The sequence below is a fragment of the Engystomops pustulosus genome, chromosome 3, assembly GCF_040894005.1.
Source record: "Engystomops pustulosus chromosome 3, aEngPut4.maternal, whole genome shotgun sequence".
Classification (NCBI taxonomy): domain Eukaryota; kingdom Metazoa; phylum Chordata; class Amphibia; order Anura; family Leptodactylidae; genus Engystomops; species Engystomops pustulosus.
In genome coordinates this window covers 99,813,897-99,835,793 of record NC_092413.1, presented here as the reverse complement: position 1 = coordinate 99,835,793, position 21,897 = coordinate 99,813,897, and positions in this window count along the sequence as shown.

Genomic DNA, 21,897 nt, shown 5'->3' with positions numbered 1-21,897 from the left:
TTCTATATTTTTTTTTTTTATGACTGATTTGCATCACTTTCTAAGTGATTTGTGATAAACTGCTTTGGCTAGGTCATACATACATTTTAACCCCTTAAGGACGCAGGGTATTTTCGCTAATTTCTCGCTCTCCATCTTCAAAAATCCATAACTTTTTCATTTTTCCGTGTACAGAGCTGTCTGAGGGCTTATTTTGTGCGTAACAAATTTTACTTTCCCATGATATTATTTATTATTCCATGCCATGTAGTGGGAAGCCGCAAAAAAATTCCAAATGTGGAAAAATTGAAAAAAACTGCATGTGCGTCATGTTCTTGTGGGCTCAGTTTTTACGACTTTCACTCTGCGCTCCAAATAACACCTCTACTTTATTCTTTGGTTCGGTGCGATCGCGGTGATACCAAATTTATACAGGTTTTATTGCGTTTTAATACATTTTCAAAAATTAAACGAATGTGTACAAAAAAGAAAAAAAAAATTTTGCCATCTTCTGACGCGAATAACTTTTTCATACTTTGGCGCATGGAGCTGTGTGAGGTGTCATTTTTTGCGAAATGAGCCAACGTTCTCATTGCTACCGTTTTGAGGACTGTGCGACATTTTGATCATTTTTAATTACATTTTTTATGTCATCTAAAAAGGTGTAAAAGTCGCGTTTTGGACATTTGGGCGCCATTTGCCGTTCCGGAGGTCACCGCCGCCCGTAACCGTTTTTATATTTTGATAGATCGGGCGTTTTGGGACGCGGCGATACCTAATGTGTCTGTGATTTTTACTATTTATTATATTTTATATCAGTTCTAGGGAAAGGGGGGTGATTTGAACTTTTAATATTTTATTATTTTTTTACATTTTTTAAACTTTTTTTTTTTCTTTTTTTTTCCACTATTTCTTAGACCCTCTAGGGTACATTAACCCTAGATGGTCTGATCGCTCCTGCCATATACTGCAATACTGCTGTATCGCAGTATATGGCATTTCTGCTCACTAAACATTACAATGAGCCACAGGCTCATTGTAATGCATATGCAGAAGCCATGTATCCTCGGGTCCATGCGCCGCCAAATTTAAAGAAAAGGTTAACACCCGCGATCGGTGCAAGCACCGACCGCGGGTGATAGCGATGGGTCTTTGCTGCGATATGCAGCAAAGCCCATCTCTGTATGAAGAAGGCTCAGCCCGTGAGCCTTCTTCATACAACCTTCACAGCTCCGTGGCGGATATATCCGTCACGGGAGCGTGAAGGGGTTAACAATAATCCATGAAGGCTGGTTACACCTACCGTTTGGTGGCACAATCCCACAAGCTGCAATTGAGCAGTGGATGGGAGTCCCTACATTATATAGAAATAGTCCGCACCGGAACTGTATTAACTATTCAAGTTTCAGTGCTGCTGTTCGGTCGACACAGGGAACGTCCCTGCATTATATTTGTATATAATATACAGCCTCTGCCTATATGCAAGCCTCCCATCCACTCCCAGTGTCCATATACTGTCACCCCTTACCCTCAATGTTTATATACAGGCCCCACTTTCATATACAGCCTACTTCCACTCCCAGTGCCTATATACAGCTTACCCTTACCCTAATTGTTTATGTAAGGGCCCCATCCCCCCAGTGTCCATATACAGCCTCCACCTAGTGTGTTAGGCAACCAATAAGGAAGTATTGTAACAATAAAGATTGTCAAATTTTGACTACAAAGTGTTTCTAAAAGAGATGAGTGTCGTGCTAAAAATAAATTTTAGTTTGGGAACTTGGCATTGGGCACTATAGCCTGACCTTTTCAATCCCCTTCTTGCTTTATTGTTCTCTGCTTACCTCATGCAGCCATGATGCAAATGTCACTGCTGCGACCAATTACTTGGGTGCATTGGTCACATGCACATGTTTGGGGCAGTCCCTACAAGAAGTAAGAGACCTATTAGAGCCACAGGAGCTGCGTTTTATCCTATTCCCTTCTCCTGCATATCCCATTTAACAAAAATGTTTAGCATATTTAACCTAACAGTTAAGATCCAGATCCAGACATGTCAAATCTATGATATGCAAGTGATTTCCAAGCACTGTACCCGAGCATCACAAATCTGCTTGAATCCAGTAGAAAATATACACTCACTGGCCACTTTATTAGGTACACCTGTCCAACTGCTCGTTAACACTTAATTTCTAATCAGCCAATCACATGGCGGCTACTCAGTGCATTTAGGCATGTAGACATGGTCAAGACAATCTCCTGCAGTTCAAACCGAGCATCAGTATGGGGAAGAAAGGTGATTTGAGTGCCTTTGAACGTGGCATGGTTGTTGGTGCCAGAAGGGCTGGTCTGAGTATTTCAGAAACTGCTGATCTACTGGGATTTTCACGCACAACCATCTCTAGGGTTTACAGAGAATGGTCCTAAAAAGAAAAAACATCCAGTGAGCGGCAGTTCTGTGGGCAGTCTGGTTCGAGCTGATAGAAAGGCAACAGTGACTCAAATTGCCACCCGTTACAACCAAGGTAGGCAGAAGAGCATCTCTGAACGCACAGTACGTCGAACTTTGAGGCAGATGGGCTACAGCAGCAGAAGACCACACCGGGTGCCACTCCTTTCAGCTAAGAACAGGAAACTGAGGCTACAATTTGCACAAGCTCGAAATTGAACAGTAGAAGATTGGAAAAACGTTGCCTGGTCTGATGAGTCTTGATTTCTGCTGCGACATTCGGATGGTAGGGTCAGAATTTGGCATCCACAACATGAAAGCATGGATCCATCCTGCCTTGTATCAACGGTTCAGGCTGGTGGTGGTGGTGTCATGGTGTGGGGAATATTTTCTTGGCACTATTTGGGCCCCTTGGTACCAATTGAGCATTGTTGCAATGCCACAGCCTACCTGAGTATTGTTGCTGACCATGTCCATCCCTTTATGACCACAATGTACCCAACATCTGATGGCTACTTTCAGCAGGATAATGCGCCATGTCATAAAGCTGGAATCATCTCAGACTGGTTTCTTGAACATGACAATGAGTTCACTGTACTCAAATGGCCTCCACAGTCACCAGATCTCAATCCAATAGAGCATCTTTGGGATGTGGTGGAAGGGGAGATTCGCATCATGGATGTGCAGCCGACAAATCTGCGGCAACTGTGTGATGCCATCATGTCAATATGGACCAAAATCTCTGAGGAATGCTTCCAGCACCTTGTTGAATCTATGCCACGAAGAATTGAGGCAGTTCTGAAGGCAAAAGGGGGTCCAACCTGTTACTAGCATGGTGTACCTAATAAAGTGGCTGGTGAGTGTATAACGGCTGTTGATTTACTGGTGACTTTTGTGGCTGTGCAGCTCTGTGGGTGCAGATGTCTCCTGCAAATAAGGGTTCCCTATCAGTCCCTCACTCCTAGCATGTTATTCCACATAACTTTCTCCATCTCCCTCTGCACCTCAAAATCGCTCATATACTCATGATTCTTCATCAGCACCCTACCCAGCCTCTGCTCCCACAAACACTATCAATAAAGCAGGAAAGCTGTTGACCCTTAGTACACACACAGGACAGACTACATTTCATGTAACTATTTCACTAATGGGTTCTAGTACTTATTCCATGTAATGAAAGCTGCTAGGCAAGTCACTACAGGCAGTCCCCGGGTTACATACAAGATAGGGACTGTAGGTTTGTTCTTAAGTTGAATTTGTATGTAAGTCGAAACTGTATATTTTATCATTGTAGTTCCCGACAATTTTTTTTTTTTGCCCCAGTGACAATTGGAGTTTCAAATTTTTTTGCTGTAATAGGACCAAGAATTATCAATAAAGCTTCATTGCAGACAATTTTAAGATGATTATTGCAATCTGGGACTATTTTAAAGCATCCAGAGAGCTTCACCAGAGGTCACAGTGGGCAGAGGGGTCCGTCTGTAACTATGGGTTGTCTGTAAGTCGGGTGTCCTTAAGTAGGGGACCGCCTGTATATAGAACCTGTTTGTACACATTATACAGAGCTCAGCAGCAAATAAATCCCGACAAGTAAATCTACTAAGTTACTTCATTAGAGAATACAAAGCCTGATGGGAACATGGGTCAGCATCAAGTGATTCCAGTCTGCTGTTCACTTCTGCTTTTTTAAGGAAACCTACCACCACAGATCTACCTATAAAGGTAGATCGAGTGGTAGGTGGATCTATAGGACGTAAGGATAACCCTTTTAATGGCTAATCCTCACGTCCCCGCAATCTTTTAATAACTTTTATTCCCCTAGTATGTAAATATTGTATGGAGGCTACTGAGGCGTGGAGTAGCTGGAACTGAGGCTACACAGCGCGGCTACTCCACGCCCCAGTAGCCTCTTCGATCCTCCCACCAGAAATGTTCAGGCCCGCGTCTGCGCCGTCACTGCTCAGAGGCCGGAGCTGCGCAGACGGCAGGTTTCTCGGACAAGGGCGTGCAGCTCTTCAGAGCTGCGCAATGAAGTTTTCTGGTAGGAGGATTGAAGAAGCTACTGGGGTGTGGAGTAGCCACAGCACCAGCTACTCCATGCCCCAGTAGCCTCCTTACAAAATTTACATATTAGGGGAATGAAAGTTATTAAATTGCAGGCTGTCCTCAAGTCCTATAGATCCACCTACCACCCGACTACCTTTTATAGGTCGATCCGTGGTGGTACGTTCCCTTTTAAGTCTTTCTAGCAGATTTGCCAGAAAATGTAAAATCTTCATATCTACACTGATTTCAATGTTAACTTTTGAGCTTTCACTCTATTAAACCTAAACAGTCAGCAGAGAAACTTACCATGAACCTGACACATTGTTTCTATTGCTTCGTAGAAATGACCTGCCAAAAATTCAGCTTGACATCCTTGATCAAAGTTTTCCTTCCAAAGGAATAATGTCCTTATTTGACCAGTTGCAAACAAACATTCTCTTCTAATGGCATCTGTACAGCTTTTCAGTTATCCATCTCATGGATGTATAATGATTATGAACCTAGACCAAAATCTAATACTTAAAATTTCTGCAAATCAGAAGACATTGTAAAACGAAGGGTTCAAAGAGGCTGTGATCAAATATCCTGCAAAAGTACATAAGTAAACAAAATAATTATATATAAACATATATATGTTAATATTTAACTTAGCTGTTTTTAATAAACAGTATGATTTTCTAAAGGCAGAATATTGGCTATTTAAAACCAGACTAGGACAAATTGTCTTGAAGCCCAAAATGTGATGTATCTGTAGCTTTATATGCTTGCAATACAGCATTAAGACTCTCTTGATAAATATGCTCCATTGTCAAAGTAAGACTGTCTAATCAAACTTTGCACCTGCTATTAGTTGTCTTAGCAAAAATTACTAAAGATTTTGCACACTTTTGTCTCTTTTCCAGGGAACACACACATTTATAAAGGACAAATCCCCTTTTGTTGCTCCACTTGCAAGAGTAGACTATTTCTTGGCTTAAAATTGCATTAGAATAACAGTAGAAAGATTTGTAAATGCAAATTATAAATGTTAAAGGAGCTTGCATTGTACTGATGTTTTTTTTTTTAAAGAGGACCTTTCACCACCTCACACATCTGGTGAAAACATACCATTCCGTAAGGGCTGCTACAAAGATTCTGAGGTACTTTGAATTCACTTTCCAGCCTCCATGGTTGCTGTGATATCAATCCCAGTATCTGACCATTATAATCCTCTCCACTGAAGAAAGTGGGCATGTGTTATGATAAATTTCTCTAAGGCCTCTTTCTTCACACAAGCTGCTCACCCTCCCCTGTCCATGTACAGCCAGGCTGCACATCGTTGGTATGGTACGGTGACACATGTGCATGCTCACTGTACTGCATTTGGGCATCATAGACATCAATGGAGAACAGTGCCACATCGGATATCGGTGCCACAAACATTCATGTGAAAGGGGCCTAATACTGAAATACTGAGAATACTAAAATACTAGAAATAACACACACACACTCTCCTCCGCACCAGAACCTCCTCTCTGACAGTGAACTCTCTGTAGAGGACTACAATGGTCAGATACTAGGGATATCTCAGAGTAACTGTGGGTGCTAGAAAGAAAATTCAAAGTTCCCCTGAAACTGTATAGCAACCCATATATTATTGTTTGTCAATTTCCACATGTGTGAATTTAACCCACCCTCTTGTATTTAACCCCTTGCTGCAAACTGCTGTAATAGTGTGTCTACAGGCGGCAAGGGGAGTAGGGAGAAGGCTGAGGCCTCTCCATTCAGCGCAGGTGTTTGCTGCATATTGCAGAAGACACCTATGGGTGTTAATACATTAACCCTCCACACTCACTGACTCCATTAGCGAGCTATGAAGGGTCTATGAAGAGGGCTTACGAACTTGGCCCTCTTCATACAGGCATGGGGTTTGCTGCATATTGTAGGTAACACCCGGGGTGGGTGCTAGCCCCTTGATTGCCAGTGCCATTTAAAAGATCTTTGTTGTGATCGCCGCTCCCCCTGATGTCATCAGGGAGTGCCGATCTATTGCCATGACAACCTTGGGTCTTTGTCAGACCTGAGGCTGCATGGTTTCAACAGATTTGTTACAATGAGCCAGTGGCTCATTGTAATGAATCCTATGTAAAAATGCCATATACTGCAATACAGTAGAATTGCAGTATATGGTAGGAACGATCTGACCATCTAGGGTACCTAGAGGGTCTAAGAAATAGTAAAAAATATATATATATATTAAAAATTTTAATCCCTCACAAACATGTTAGGTATCGCTGCATCCCAAAATGCAAAGTTATTGCCAGCGTTGAACCACATAACGGATAACCAAATTTCTGAAACGCAACTTTTACAGCATTTTTACATGACATAAAATATTTAAAGGGGTATTCCGGGAATATGAACGTCTGACACAAAAACCCATGATGATATAAATAAATGAATACAACAATACTCAATGTCATTAGTCACAAAACGGAGCTTAAATAATTAGATTTTATGATTTACAAAATTTATGGCCTCTCTAAAGTAGGTGGAGTTATCACTAAGATGGCCGCCACTGGAAACTACAAGTTCCATGATCCTTTAGTTCTCAGTAACTCCTCCTCCCTCTTATGCTCTGCTCCCAGTGATGATATAACAGACTTTCTTGCTCTGTTACCATAGTAATCATGTGTAACTGCCATCACAACAACACTGGCCATACTGGATGCAGTGCAACCAACCGACTACAGCCAAATATAGTGGTGATCACATGACCCTGCCCAGGCAGGTACAGGACATGTGATGTGAACATGTGACCAGCGGCCATCTTTTATTCTGCGACGGACCGCGCGGAGGAAATTAACGGACTGATTAAAGGGCCAGGAGCATTTTAATTCTTCATCACTGTGTATGTCATCAACATTTTCTGCTAAGGGGAGCAAAATTTTAAATAACAACTAATTACATATTAGCTTATATTTTGAGTGCCCATTTGTATATGAATTATGCTGATTCCTGGAATACCCCTTTAATAAAAAGTGATTAAAAGGTTGCAAAATCTTCATCCTGGTAGCAATGTCAGCTCATCTTGCATAAAATGACAGCTGAGACCGCTCCATAAACCGAAGTATGAAATATTAGGGTCAGAAGATGGCAAAACTTTTTTTTTTTTAGTACACATTGTTTTAATTTGTCATAATATATTAAAACCCAATAAAATCTATATAAATTTGGTATCACCAAATTTATTTTTGCCAATTTCACAACATATAAAATTGTGTTCCAGCTTCCAATACTACAAGGCATGGAATAATATTTAATGTCACTGAGAAGTAAAATTTGTTACACAGGAAATAATCCCTGACACATCTCTGTACACAAAAAAAGAAAAAGTTATAGATTTTTGAAGGTGGAGAGTGAATAAAGGCAGTGTCCTCAAGGGGTTCAATACCTCTGGCAATGAGGCCAGAGGCATTTATGTTATTAGCTTCAGAATATGGCAAAACAAGTTTTTTTTTTTGTTTGTTTTTTTTTTTGATTCACCGCAATTTCAATTTTTTTTCTCGCAAGTATTAAAGGGGTTATGCCACCATATTGTACATTTAACTTGAAAGCGTTCAGATTAGTATTCTTGCTATTAGCATTTATTAAAAATTATTCTCCCATACTGTGCAATTAAACTTTTACTTGTGAATGGCTCCCCCTGCTGGTTGCTATATCCGTCCTCTTATTTTCCTCTGCTGGCCGATCATAGGCAGAGGATTCCTGACAGGCAGCTGCTAGTTCGCCGGATCCCTCCGCCAGCCGACCCCATCACTCCTCTCTGCAGAAACACTCTGAGCAAGGAGCCACTGACTTGTCTGTTATAGACGGTCCTTGCTCTGAGCCTGCTGTCATGTCCCTCTGCTCACTGCTGAGCCTTATTACACCCCATACATGAGGCTATCTACAGCTACCCCCTCAGCTCCGGTCAGAGACCCTGCCCACTAGCCCCGCCTCCTCACTGCAACATGTGTAAGGGAACTGGACATGTGCCAATATAGGTAATGATCAGGGGCAAAGATGAGGAACAAACTATTGCCCAGAGCCATCACCTCCTGAGAGGAGGTCCCTGCTGCTGTGCAAGGCAAGCAGAGTTTCTGTTCTATTATTCAGGATAGTAGAAGCAACCTGGCTGAGGTATTGCTCAGTGGGGACAGGGTGGGGGAGGATGGGTGCTGTGTGATCCTGCAGAGAGGAAGCTGATATCTGCCGAAAAACTAAGTGCAAGTGTGCTATGTGTCATTTTTTATAGGTGTAGCATTAGTGTTTTTACACATGCATAGTGTGTTTTTATCTATATTATACATAATATACATGTGTAAAAACATTCAAACATGCAAGTGTGTGCATTTATCTGATGAAGTTTCTTTGCTGCTGCATGCAGCCCCAATAGAAGGTAATGCTCACAGTCAGGCCGCATTCATACAACCGTATGGGGATGTATGTACGGCCACAGCCTTGCAGCTGTATATACGCCCCCCATAGAAAGCATTTGCCTCTGCATTTCTGTAGAAAGGGGAGGGGTCACCCCCTCCTCCTCTCCATCGCGGCTGATGTATACCTGCCCGGCTGTAGCCATGCGTGCATACGTCAGTGTGAATGTAGCCTAATTCAGTACATGCCGCTGAAGGTCCAGGTACATGACCTTTTATTGCGGCTGCGAGATTCAACAAAGAAGGACCTACCTGTTCCATACGGGTTAATATATGGTCGTTTACGTGGTGCACATGATGGCACTCTGAACTCCTGCTCTCAGTTTCATTTGCAGGATCATGAATTTTGACAGGGACTGAAATAATCGGCAATCGGTTGCTTCCATGTATTGGGTGTTTCCCCAGTAATATCTATTGGGGTTATTTATCAGGGCTTCTGCAGCACACCAGTGGCATAGAAGCCCTGAGATAATTGCAAATTGTAGCTTATAGCTAGAACTTAGGATTACTTTCCAGGGACAGAGCCTCTTGATGTATTCAGCTACGCCGGCAAACGATAAATAAAACCCACTGTCTTTACATGGACAGTGATATCACTGGGTCTCCCCTCCTGCGGAGCGACCAATACGCTGCATCTGCTCCCCATAGGCTTCTATTGCCTCCGCTGAGCGCATACGTCACTCATCAGGAGGGAGTAGGCTGGAAGGACATGGCTTGCTACCTCTTTCCATCCTGCCTTTGTCAGCGGAAGCAACGTATAGTGGTCAGACGGAGGCAACAGCTATGCCTCCTTCTGCCAGTATATGTCAATGTATATGTTCATCGTATACATCAGGAGTTTTCCTGGCGTATATGGTGATCGCATACACGAAACAAGATGTGAACCCAGCCTATATTAGACCTAGCAGCCAATTTTAGCCAAACTCTAATTTTTTATTTATTTTATTTTTTTACTTCGGAAATTTTATAGCTAAACTGTGTCCAAAGCATTATGGGACTTATGGCATAACTGCCTCTGTCAGTGCTGTACATGTGCCTACTAGGCTCCTCCCACATCTGCTTCTATGTGACACATAACAAAGGATAGGAACAGGCTAAGTAGGGGAGAAGAGGGTGGGGACGGAGAAGATTTGTATCTTCTATTGGTACTCTATCCCACCCCTGCCCTAATGATGACATGTGCACCCGAGTATCGTACCTCAAAAATTACAATAATGAAACCGATTTTACCCCTTTAAAGGAGAGGAAAGGAGGACGACAGCTGAATAGAATAAAAAGTGTAGTTTTTATTAATAGCAACATTAAAATACAAAAAATAGACAATAATGTTGAAAATACAGGTATTGGTGATACACAGAGGAAAAGCAGTCAGTCTGGACCTGGAAGTGGAGAATAAATATATCTTGGATGTAATAAGAACTGGATGATATATCTCTGGATGTCTCATCTGTCTGTTAGTCACACAGTGGTGAATGTTTATGCCAAAGCATGGCCCATGCCATAATTACATTAATCAGACAGATCAAATAAGGTGTAATAGTTCTTACCCAAGTGGTGAAAGTAGTGACCTCCAGGAGTCCAGAGTGGCCGCGTCCCCGACGTGCGTTTCGGCTCAACTGAGCCTTCTTCTTGGGGTACCGGTATTTTCAACATTATTATTGTCAATTTTTTGTATTTTAATGTTGCTATTAATAAAAATTAGACTTTTTATTCTATTCGGCTGTCGTCCTCCTTTCCTCTCCTTTGAAGGGGTAAAATCAGTTTCATTCTGTGCGACACAGAATAGAGACTGAAACACCATCATGATACCAAATTTAAAGGTCTTTTTACCCAAGTTTCTCATTATATATATGTTTTCTGAATATTTATTGCTTTTGGGGAGCTTGTGGGATTTGTGACATAACCCCTTTAAAGAGCATTACAAAAAATTCACACCTATAATAAATGGGGCGCATAGGCCCCAAAAACTGGAAACAAAAACAGTCCCCACCATAAAAACTAACTCTTACGATTTGTAAGAAATAGAAAAATGACTGTATATCTGTGGTATAAGTATACCCTGGGATACCTGAGATATTGAGTGTATTATTTCCTTTAATTGATTTGTACCCCTTCTTTTTACTCTGATTAAAATGAAATTTGTACTTTACAATTAAAGAGTAATTTTTTTGTATTGCTAACTATTGGTAAAAGTTGGAGCATTGCTTGGAAGTAAAGCTTGTCATGCAGAAAACAAGCCCTCATACAGTTGAGTGCCCAGAAAAATAAAGTTAGGGATTGAAGGCTGGGAGCAAAAAACACATAAACAAAAAAAGGGTAGGCGTTAAAGATTAAAGGATTGGTTTTTGTTAACTGCAAAAATTAAGGCACTTCAAATAGATGTTAGCAAGGAACGTCGTACTATTGCTGTGCATCTTTGTTAAGGATCGTTGGAGAGGGCTCACAACCCATGTCCATGCAGGGCAGATGTTCACAGGGCAGCCTATTTACTGGTGTTAATACTTCTCTTAAATGAAATAGTTCTAGTTTTTGGAAGGAGGAGAGGGATAAAATGGAAAGGCAAAAACAAAACGTGGTGCTTGAAGGGATTTGTGTAGACGCATAACAGTCTAAGGCATAACAGTCAAGGAGTGCTGGTTACAAATAGGAACGCTTACAGTGTTACACTATGCAACATACTCCACCCTAAGTAGCTACTAGTCTGTTATAACTGGAGCTGACAGGTTTCCTGCCATGCCATGTCCGCTGACAGGTTGTCAGACTTTAACACAGAACAAAAGAAAATAAGCACATACGATAGATTGTCAGCAGCTTTAAGCAGAAACCAGCGGGAGGGGGTTGTCGCAACCCATCATCTACATCTGAATTGACAGATCTATCCTGGCTCTTTAAGAAGATGATTAAAAAGTGCTTTTGAAAGCCCTTGAAGTGTCAAATTGTTAAATATGTCCAGTTTAGCCATTTCTTTTATATAGTTCTTTGCTTATATGAAAGTGGCATGTCAGCTCATATGTCTTTAGTTATTCAAGCATGTGGTTATATGGCTCTGTCTTATTAAATAGGTATGCTAAGATATATCTTTTTTTAAGCATGTTTTAGTTTTGTGATTTTCTTGTGATTTTTTTTTTGTGATTTTTTTTTTTCTTTAAAACATGCTTTTTCAGAATACTCTTATAACCTATGAGAGGTGGGTGCCAAGTACCAAGCATCCTGTATGGTGTTGGGCTGTGAGCACAACCACCATCTGTGGACATCAGTTTCTAACCATTTGTGCATATGATGGACATTTGTGGCCTGCTGGAGGTCGTTTTGGAGGGCTCTGGCTGTGCTCCTTCTCTCCACATCTCTTGGTATACTGGCTAGTCTCCTGGTAGCACTCCTGCTAGTGCCTCTGGACACTACCAAATGGATACAGCAAACCTTCTTGTCACAGCTCGCAATGATGTGCTATACTGGAGAGCTCCACTACCTGAGCCACTTGTTTGGGTTGTAGAGTCTTCTTCATGGCTACCACCAGTGTGAAAGCACCACCAACATTCAAAATAGACCAAAACATCAGCCAGAAAGCATTGGTACTGAGAAGTGGTCTATGTGGTAATGCAGTGGCTACAATTTAATAAAATGTCCAATAGAGCCACTTTAACCCCTTATAAAGCACACAAGCTTTATAAGACTCAAGGCTTTGCCATTTACGTGCCATTGGCACATTGGCTCACATTTAGTAAGGTTTCCGCGCTGCTCTTTTGTCAGACTGTGCACGTTCTTCATTGCTAAAACTGCTTTCAATAAGTGTACATGCTGCAATTTTGTTGCACCCAACCCTTCTGTGGCGCAGCTGCGCTGGCTTCCATGCAACACAAATTGGGGGGCGTCCCGTCGGACGGTCTGACTGAACACAGCATTATAGACGGACAATGCACTTCTAGTGAACTCTAGTGACTTTGTAAGTAAATGTGCCCCATTGTAACAGATTATGTGCAAAATACACATATACTGCCAGGATTGATGAGATTATCTAGGGTTAAAGTACCCTAGGGGGTTGAAAAATAGTAAAAATGTTTTTTTAAAAAACACAAAGTTCAAATCGCACCCCTTTTCCTACAACTGATATAAAATAAAGAAATAAAATCATAAACATGTTAGGTATTGTGGTGTCACAAAATGTCCAATCTATCAATCTATCATGGGAAAGAACGTCCAAATGTCCAAAATTACACTTTGAAGCCATTTTACAACATAAACATTTTTATAAAAGTGATCAAAAGGTCGTACAGTCCTCAAAATGCTAGCAAAGAAAACATCAGCATGTCCTGAAAACAATGACAAATCGCACAGCTCCGTACACTGAAGTATGAAAAAGTCATTAGTGCCAGAAGATGGCAAAACAAAGAAGGATTTAATTTTGTTTAAATTTATTAAAACACAATAAAACTATATACATTTGGTATCCCCGTGATCGTACTGACCCAAAGAATAAAGGCGAAGTGTAATTTATTGTGCACAGTGAATCCCACAATCCCACAAAAAAATGGGGCAAATGTGTTTTTCACCAATTTTCCCACATTTGGATTTTTTTCCCACTTCCCAGTACATGCCATAGAATAATAAACACCATCACTATGAAGTACAATTTGTTACTCAGAAAACAAGCCCACACACAGCTCTGTACATTGAAAAATAAAAAGTTATAGATTTTTGAAAATGGGGAAAAATTGAAACACAAAAACAAAAAAGGACAAAAGTCCTTAAGGGGTTAATAATGTAATGTCCACCATGTCATAGTGTGTGTGTGGGCAGAACACATATACATGCCCCTGCCTGTACTGATGGGAAGGCACATGAAGAAGTATAGACTGAGTGGTCTTAAACTGGAAAAACGTAGCTTTTATGGTAAATTCATAGACCAGTTAATGACTAAAGATGTATCTATCTGTCTAAGCCAGAAAACTGGAGTAATTTGCATCTGAATTACACCACATTTATTGAAGGTTGTAGACCATTTTAGGCAGCTTTCTGACTTGTCCAAAAGGGGCATGTACTCAGTAACTAGGGGGCATGACAGAAAATAGACAGTGCTCCATAAAATTCCATATTGTGGTGCAATAAACTACACCACCTAATAGGAAGTGGAGAGTACAACTCGCCAGACTTAAACTGCACCAGATTAATCATCCAGTATCACAGGGGATAATCTGGTGCAACAGAGAATTGTCTACTTCTACTCTACACTAGTCTAAAGACGGACACATTAATACATCTCTCCCTATGAATACATTTGGTGACCTCTGTTCTTGGGTATTTCAGTGATGATGAGATTAAAGAAAGAGTCTGTGGTTTGTTGGTTATATCTTATTTGCTAAAAATTTGCTTAGAATTACAATTGAAAAAATGGAGACAATTTTTACCTCTTTTATCCTTATAAAACTTAGATTTTTTTTTTAAATGATTATTTAACGGTATAAACCTTCAAAGGTTTTATTTTAGCGGCAATAACTTTTAAAGTGGACAGCCAGGCATCAAAGTACCTTGCACATAATGGTGTTAAAGAGAGATTATTGTCAGTTCATTTTTATTTTAAAGTGTAGAGATAGTATATTACATTTTCATTGAAATATGCACTGCATATGCTAGATTATTAAATAATTAGGAATAAAACATCAGATCATAGTAGAAGGACCTCCATCATGCAAGCATAAGTTGTATATAGCTAGCAAAGGTTTTTAGGTTTATTTTTTTGCTTTGAATCACCAGTTAAATAACAAAGTATTCAGTATTACAAATGTTTTCATTTGAATATTGTAAGGAAATCAGTTTCATGAGCTGCCCATGTTAATACACCCACTGGATCATTGCCTGGACAGTATTATTGAAGAAGAAAAAAAAGGAAATAATGTGGTTTTATGGTAGGATGTGGGTATGATTCAGTCCCCAGACTCTTGCCAGATATGATCATGACCTCTGTATGATATTTCACTGTATGTGGTATAAAGAAAGTGTCAAAAGTTTAAGATGATATTTGGAGAACCACCCAAAACATTTATATGACTATTCTATGGCCTCAGTCACGCTGGATTAAAAGGTGGAGCGTATTATTTCTGAGCAGTATGAATCAATATAGCATTAGTACTGTGTTTCCCAGTAAAGGGGCACATTTAGGCCACAGTTAGGTAGAAGTTTATGCAGACTGAAGACATGAACACCACCATGCCGTCACCCAATGATGAGGGAAGCGGGCATGCTGACGAGCCCAGGTGGTACACAGACCACTGTGGCTCAATTGTCTAAAGATCCACATACTGTGCATCTGCAGCCAGACTTGTGTCCTTCCTTACTTTTTACCTGTTTTGAGATATTTCACAGTTGTTGAAGTGAATTTAAAAGATAGACTGACTCTTGGCTAACACAGGACCTCAATCTACCAGTTCCAGTAAAAGAGAATGTTTTTAGGGAAAATAAAATCATTTAGATCGTATCGTCCCAATTAGGATCTCTCTCTCATAATAATTTCATGTTTCCTGATTTTCTGTTCTTAACCCCATTTAATCACCCTTTGACACATGAGCCTGCAAAAAATGATCTTGCTCTACACAACAAGGAAGTCATGTCAGATAATTATACATATGTTGGTAAGGAATTTACAATGCTTGAGAGGTTTCTTATAAAATACGTATGTTTGACTATAAACCTAAATCATTGCTGTGGTATTATGTTGAAAAGCTGTCAGTGAGTGCACATGTTTTTTTAATTTAGTGTTTGGTGGGTCCTGTTCTTGAAACTTTACGAGGTAACAGAAGGACGCTGCTCTCCAGTTTCAAATTTTGGTTATAGCAGTTGAAAGTGGCTGTCTGTTTCCTAGATATCTGTGTGCATCAGACTGTATTTGTCAATTCATAAACTTTCCTATAATCGCCACAGTGTGTAATGACTAACATATAGGGGCAGTTATATTAAAATATTTATGAATAATAATATATATTCATTTACAGTTGTTTTTTGTGATTTATGGCATTGAATCAATGGGCACAACCTCTTAAAATAAGGTTAAGGAGGAAGATTAATCATTCTTGTGTTGGAGAGAAGATGTGTTTAATTCATTAAGATGTGTGCAACTCCTGCACCTGGAACTAACATTCTATCAAGCATAGCTATCAGCTAGAAAACACTATCTGAAATCTGTCAGGCTGCAAGAACGCCCTGTTCTGACACAACCACTTTCAGTTAAGAGGTGCAGAAACTCCAAAAGTCCCATGTTTACACCCAAAACCCAACATTGTGCCTAAATTTGTGACTGAAATATGTTGCAAAGAACTGGTGTGAAAAATCTCCTTGGTTTGTGAAATAAATATAAAAACAATCACAAAATTCCTTGTTTCCCCCACGCCTCCACAGCGGCACACCATTCCGAGGTTCCCCCATCCCCAGGTAGAAGAAACAAAGAGCTGGAAACCTTTAACCAGTTTTTATTTCCTGTCTCTTTGAATGAATGGAACCCGTGCCCGGTGTGTTGTTTTGTGCAGCTAAGGATTCCCCTGCTAATGTTCAGGGAGGCCGAATAGGGTCTGGGGGCGCCGGGTAGCGTGCCTGCCTTCCCAGATGTTCTCCAACTCCGTCAGGGGGGAATAGGTGTGGATCTCTTAATGTCCCCACCATTTTTTTCCAGGGACATCTGCATCTCAGTATTTTTTTTTATTGCCTTCATAACATCTGAGAGCGTTGGTCCCCTTTATCATCCAAATTAGTTTCTCCTATTACTACTATCCTAGATACTCCAGCCTCCAATTGGGAATCGTCCACATTACTTTCTTCATTGTCCCCCAAAATACTGATTTCTGTACTCAAATCTTTTTTTTTAACTCTAGACTCACCATAAAAGGATAGTTGGCCCCCTTCTGATCTTCTCTACCCTCTCTGGGCTAGTTTGGCATCTTTGTTTTTAGTTTGACTAGACATTTTCTGTTTACCCTTAATGTCTTACTGAATACACTACCCAAACAGTTTCTACACAATGCAGTTTAATGTCCAGCTTCTTTCATATGGTGTGTAATCTATTAAAGTTAGTATACTGGCCAGCCACCTATTGTCCATTACAGTCACTTGAGGTTTATCTTCAGAGAGCTTTATTCAGGGGTATATAGTGTGACAAGGAAACCAAATATACAAATCCAGTTGTCTGCAATTGGAAAATTAGAAAATCATTCTCAAGATTAAAAATACTTTATTTAGGATATGCCAACATCCAAGCTCACAGCACTCCTGTAGGTCTTTATATATAGCTAGCCTCCTATCTCCTCCCACAAAACACAGCCTCTGCAAACCCCAACCAAACGTCTCACGCTACCCCCTGTGTCTCACCACAAGAAAGCAGCCTACAGATTGTACTTAATACCTGAAAAAAATTCAGCATGGGTAGAAGGTATCCATAAACCACTAGTGAGAAATACCACCAACTTCCTCTAGGGCACCACAGGCCTACTCAAGAAAATTCCTTCTTTAGGTCCTCTCCCCAATGGCAGTATCCTGGCTACCCTACATGTGTAATCCATATATTCTAACATTCCACACAAAGATGAACTAAAAGCCTGCCAAATTTGTCTTAACGCACATGGGATTTCTTCAGACCCTTTATCCTGAAGCACAATTATTTTTTCGTTGGTGAGCAGATTTACCTACAGATGAATGGAACTGCCACGGGAACAAAGATGGCACCACAATATGCCAACTTCTTCATGGCAAAACTAGAAAATTACTTCCTGGAATCCTGCCACATCAAACCCTTGGTCTACTATCAGTTTATTGATGATTTTTTAATCGTCTGGACAGGTTCAGAACAACAGCTAATTACATTTCATGAAAATTTCAACAATTTCCATCCCACAATAAATCTGACATTAAACTTCTTTTACAGTGAAATAAACTTCTTGGACGCAACCATAAAAATCCAAAATAACTGTATCCAGACATTCCTATTTCTAAAACCAATTGATTGACCTTCATACCTGAGAAGGTACAGCTTTCACCCTAAACATCCTACACCCTAAAAAAATCCATCATCTACAGCCAGGCAATCCAATATAATCATATCTGCTCCAGTCAAATGGACTGAGACACACATCTACAGAATCTAAGGAAGACATACCTAAATCAGGGATACCCTCCTATGCTGATTGAAAATCAAATCAATAGAGCTACCAGGATACCTAGGAGCCATTTTCTCCAGTACAAAGAAAAGGTGAACAACAATTGTGTACCGCTGGTTGTGACTTACAATCCACATTTGGAAATACTAACAACAACCTGAAGAAAACTCCACCACATACTTCACAAAGATTACCATCTAAAGACAATAATGTTCCCAGACCCTCCATTTCTGTACTACAGGCAACCGCCAAACCTGAGAAATATTGTGATCAGGAGCTTCCTACCATCTAACATACAAAAAGGAACTTTCTCCTGTAATGTCAGGAGCTGCAAAACCTGTTCTCTGATTTTGATCACAGACAAAATACAGATCCCCGACACACAGCAGGAATATGACATCTCAGGGACATTTTCATGTTCTACTTCTAATGTGGTCTACCTGATTGTGTGCACAAAATGTCCTGTGGGTGGTCTTTATGTTGGAGAGACGGGACAAAAACTTAAAGCCTGGATGAGGTCTCATCGCCACACAATAAAAAATTAGAATAAACACCTACCTGTGGCCAAACACTTCTGTTTCAACTTTGTTATTGCTATTGTCCTTTTGTTTACATTTTTGTTTGCATTACTTCTCTGTCCATGGTGTATAATATCTGTGTCACTTCAGAAAGACTGTTATACTTTACCTGATGATGGGATCATAGCTGTCCTGAAAACTTGCTTGTTACATCTTATATTTCAGTTAGCTATTAAAAGGTATTACAATCTCAAGAAGGTTACTTTATTTGACCTAAAGGCCAGAGATGTAAAGGAAGGCCTCGCTTCAGGACACAGTACTCTTCTCTGATATGCCAGCTGAACCAAAGTATAGGCAGGATATTAGCTGATATGTTTGAGCAGGGGTCCCCAAACTTTTTACATAGGGGGCCGCTCACTGTCCCCCTCAGACCGTTGGAGGGCCGGACTAAAGTCTAAAAATAGACAGCGGTACATGTGACCGCATCCATAATATACTGGCACCCCCCTCAATTAATTATTTAATATACCGGTACTGCACCCCCTTGTGAACTATTTTATATATTGGCCCAATTAATTAATTAATATACTGGGACCTCTCTCCATTAATTATTGAATATGCCTCCCCCCCCATTAATTACTAAACTGCCCCTCATAATTAATTATTTCCTATACCCGCACCATTAATTATTTCCTATGCTGCCCCTCATAATTAATTATTCCTATACTGCGCCTCATAATTAATTATTTCCTATTCTACCCCTCATAATTAATTATTTCCTATGCTGCCCCTCATAATTAATTATTTACTAATCTGCCCCTTATAATTAATTATTTCCTATGCTGTCCCTCATAATTAATTATTTACTAATCTGCCCCTTATAATTATTTATTTCCTATTCTACCCCTCATAATTAATTATTTCCTAAACTGCCCCTTATAATTATTTCTTATTCTGCCCCTCATAACTAACTATACTAGCCCCCAGTCGCCACAATCTTTTTACTGCCCTTTAATAAAAAATAAAAACCCTGTACTCACCTAAGTGGAAGGGGTGCGCGGCCGCGCGATGACGTCATCGCGCGGGCGCGCAGCCTAGTTCATGGAGCGATGTGCGCCGGGGTTGTATTCCGGCCACATCGCTCCAGTAATAGTGCTCGAGCGGCCGCATCGAGCACTATACAGTGACGGGCAGGAGCTTCCTTTCCGGACGGACGGATGCTCCTGTCCGACTGTTGCAGGCCGCGAGGGCCCGGCGCTGGCATGCCAAGTGTCGGGGGCCAGATCGAAACGGTCCACGGGCCACATGTGGCCCGCGGGCCGTAGTTTGGGGAACCCTGTGTTTGAGGGTCACCGCTGCTTTTTTTTCTTCGGAACTTCAGAGCAGCTGAAAAGTTATCCAAAAGTGTGCCTCCCAGCAGATGACTGTAATATTTCGCCAAGTGGTTTACTAAACACCCATTCTCTCCACCTGCTTGAGGATTGCTATTAAAGCTACCTTATATACTTCCAAAAGAAATTGTAAACTTCTGCAAAACGGCAATCCTCAACCTGTAGGCCAAACCCCATTCCTATTCCTTTACCACAACCAGTAGTGCAGGAGATGGAAGAAGGTGAAATGTAGGAAATATATTGAGGCAGGTCAGGATATTCCATGTGGCACTTCAGAAAAACTGATTAATTCCTGAAGTCTACATTATCTGTCTGTACGGTAAGTGCCGTTTGCCTGACGAGTGTGCAGAGTGCACCAGATTTATCCAAAGTGTCTTCATTAATATGGTGCAATCGTGTGACACAATTTTCTCTATAAGCACAAATTTGAGTACACGTGCATCAGCTGGCATCTATCAACTCAGGCAGGATGTATAGGGGCACTGACATGCCCTTCACTTCTGATACTGATGCCAGTGCTCAATTTATGGCTTGTTTACATACCCATTTTCCCCAGGAGTATAAAGAATCATACACTAACACCCTGGTTGTGTCTTCCACCAGAAGATCTGCACCCCCCCCCCTCCTCCCCCCATCTACCAATCAGCCCTCAGCTCCTTTGCCCCCCCCCCCCCACAATATGTAAATTAACTGCAGAGGCTACTGAGGCATGGAGTAGGCTTAGGGTGGTTTCACACTGGCGTGATTTTGCACTGAACCCATTTTGGCTTAAGGACAGTTTGGACAGTTTGGTTTCCTCCTCCCGGCTTCGGTGAGTTTTCACTGATGCCTTACCGACCCATTCTTTTCAATGGGCTTTTTCACACTTCAATTTTTTTCCACTGTTGTCAGTGAATAACATCAACATTAGTTAACATTATCCCTTATCACAATTTAGCAACAGATAAAGTCAATATTTACTTCATCTATGAGCTTTGAAAAGCTCTTCTGTGCACTCTCCCCCAAGCTTCATCCTGCAGCATGCTGGCTAAGAAGCTGGGGCACTTTAACTATGTATCCCTGGCACCTTGAATACCAGAGTTTCTCTCCGAGAAAGGAGATATTAACTGTTAGTGCAGTCAGGGAGGGGGAGGGGAGGTTATATGAAAAAAAATCACAACCAAAAATGTTAGAATTTAGATAGGAGATTCTTCTCTTGCAGAGGAAAAACAATCATGAGACTCTAAGCGCCAGGGAATGCAGTGAAAGGATTGGAAGGGTGTCCAACTACTGGGACCACAGCCAATTAGGAGAACGGGACCTCCATCAATCTGGAAAGGAGGGTCTTGTTTTCACTAATTGGTAGAGTGGGAAGGGTCCTGCCACTCTATTCAATTCTGTTGGGGAGATTGCCGAGCACAGCTCTTGGATATTTCCTTTACTACAATACAGCTGAATGGAGCATTAGGACAAACTCCACCCATAAGTGAGAACAGGACCCCTGTTATATAGATTTCTGCGGGTCCCATTCTCATCTGACATGAGTTAGACAATGCTGCTTGTAAAGAGCTGTTTTGCCATGGATTTTCCTGATTTAAAATTTGAGGCAAAAAATGCCATACAAACTATATGTATCTCCCATAATGTCTGTATAGGTAGTAACTTTCCTGCATTAGGCTCTTACACTTACCAAGGGTATTCCAGTCACTTCAAATTTAAAGGGAAACTATTATCAGGTTTTATACCATTAAACTAGCAGCCCCCTCAGGTAGGGTACCTACAAATATGCTTTTGTATTCACATTAAAGACAAGAATCTCATATTACAGATCACATCAGACCTGTGGATCCAGACAGCAACTGGATCTTTTACTGCAGCTTGCACTTCACATTATGATGAGCATATATCAAGCCATGTACACCACCCCTATGCCACACTAAC